Raw genomic sequence first — 2076 nt, forward strand, 5'->3', positions numbered from 1 at the left:
TTCAGCCCTTCTGACCGGGGTGAGGTGGTATCTCACTGTGGGTTTCATTTGCATCTCCCTGATGATGAGTGATGTCGAACATCACGTCGGTTGGCCAACGCCTCCTGCCAACCTCAGCAGAGAGAAAAGGCCTGCAAATACGATTTAGGTGAAGATACAACTTTCATAGTGTGCTTCCCTGTATGGCTTTGTGAATGGAAGGTGAGGGAGACGAGGCCACCACACTCTGTCATCGTACTGTGGGACAGAAGAGGTGACTTTAAAGCAGGTGGGAATCCCTACCTTTGCGGCCTTTCAAGAGCAGAGTTAGAAGGGAGGATTTGGGGGTGGAGGGTGAAGGAGGTTGTTGTTGCTGTCGGGGGTAATGTGAGTGAGGAGGCCGGAAAAAAAATTCTCAGACAAAATGAATATTGTGAAACCGGGAAGAGGGGCCTTTTCTAAACCCCAAATTGCTTTCGCCTCCTGGCTATCAGTATTAGTGGAAAAAGTTTTCGTGTTCATTTTCCACCCCAAGGACCCAAGTGCCCCAAGGACCTGTCACTTTAGGCTTCCATATGACACCCCTTCCCTCAGGGCAGCGAGCACAAGTTATCCACCTGCTCTCACTTTCTGTGATCCAAATAGAGCAGAAGAAGTTTCCTGGAGGGATTAAAATGCACACCTGAATGACTCTAGCCCGCTCCAGCCTGGAGAGAAGCAGAAGTCGGGGTGATGGGGGGGCATGAAATGAGTCAAGGTTAATTCAGCATGGGAGGGAAGTCTGAATTATTCATTTCCTGACCCTGTACCGGGTACTTTTCACCGCAGTCTGCTACAGTCTCTTTCGGGGCAGTGTAGTCGCACGGGTTTCTCAGTCACCTTTTAAAACCATGCCTTGTCCTCAAGTGTCCAGCAAAGGGATTGCTAACATCGGGCTCTTGTGCCAGTAGCCGTCTGGAAGCTGCCTTTTAGGGGTGCCGAGATGTGGGCCAGCTGGGGGGGGGGGGGGAAGAGCAGCCACTTAGCACTTGAGTCCCATTCGGGCCAAGTGGTTGGGGAGGACAAGAAGGGAGATTACAAGCCAGAAGTGAGAAAAGCATCTGAGGGTTCGGAGGAGGGTGGGAAGGAGGAGGGAGTTTCATAGAAGATGTGCGATTTGGTTTCCTTACGTCACTGGAGCTCTTTTGTCTTTAAGTGACATTTCCAATGGGAAGTTCATCTGAACGAGAAACAAAATCTAGACAAAGCTTTCCTGACCTAAGTTAAGCAGGGATCATCCCGGAAAGAGGCTAGGGCTGCTTCAGAGAAATCAGAACCGTCGGCCTTGGCGAGGCTGTTCTTACTCGGTCAGGGCTATTTCTCACGTCCCTGCTGCCCCGTGAAGTACGCGTCACAAAATATGCCAAGCGGTTTCTGGATCTCCAAGATGCTTTGGCTGGCATTTTATTTAACTCGTGACATTTTTGACTGTTCTTATTCTGGCGGGCATCAATACTGCCCAAGCCTGCAGTTGTCGCAGAATTGAAAGCCGCGTTGGGTTACCGCTTTGTCGTTAATTGTCGCTTCGTGGCCATCACTCCTGACCGGGCTGAAATAGCCGAGCGAGTGTACGAGGCACCGTGCAAGGCCAGAGGACAACCTTTCAGGGCCACCAGCTGGGGAGGGTCCACGGGCAAACTGCGCTTACGGGCTCCGGATTTTAACCTGGTCTTCCTGGGCGAGCCTAACTCAGAAGCCATTTAAGGTCAAGGTCTCAAGCCCAAATGCCTCCAGGGTCCGTGGAGAAGTAAATGAGGGGGGTGGTGGGGAGCACACTGGTAGTGAGCGCTGAGGACGGTGGTAAATGGGAGAGCACAAGGTGGGTATCAGAGTGAAGCTGCCACTCAGCTCTAGCAGATTGGTGTCGTAAAGGAATGCCAGCCCGGCATTTTCAGGCTTGCCAGGGTTTTGTGAAGTCTCCAGATTTTTTATTTTTATTTTTTTCATGTTGGCCCAAAGTCAGGCCAAGCAGAAAAAAAAGTCCGTGGGCCAGACTCAGCTAGCGGGACACCGGTTTGCAAACCACGGTTTGGGCTCATCTGTGACAAGGCTGCTTCG

The sequence above is a fragment of the Panthera uncia genome (genome assembly GCF_023721935.1).
Source record: "Panthera uncia isolate 11264 chromosome C1 unlocalized genomic scaffold, Puncia_PCG_1.0 HiC_scaffold_3, whole genome shotgun sequence".
Taxonomy (NCBI): Eukaryota; Metazoa; Chordata; class Mammalia; order Carnivora; family Felidae; genus Panthera; species Panthera uncia.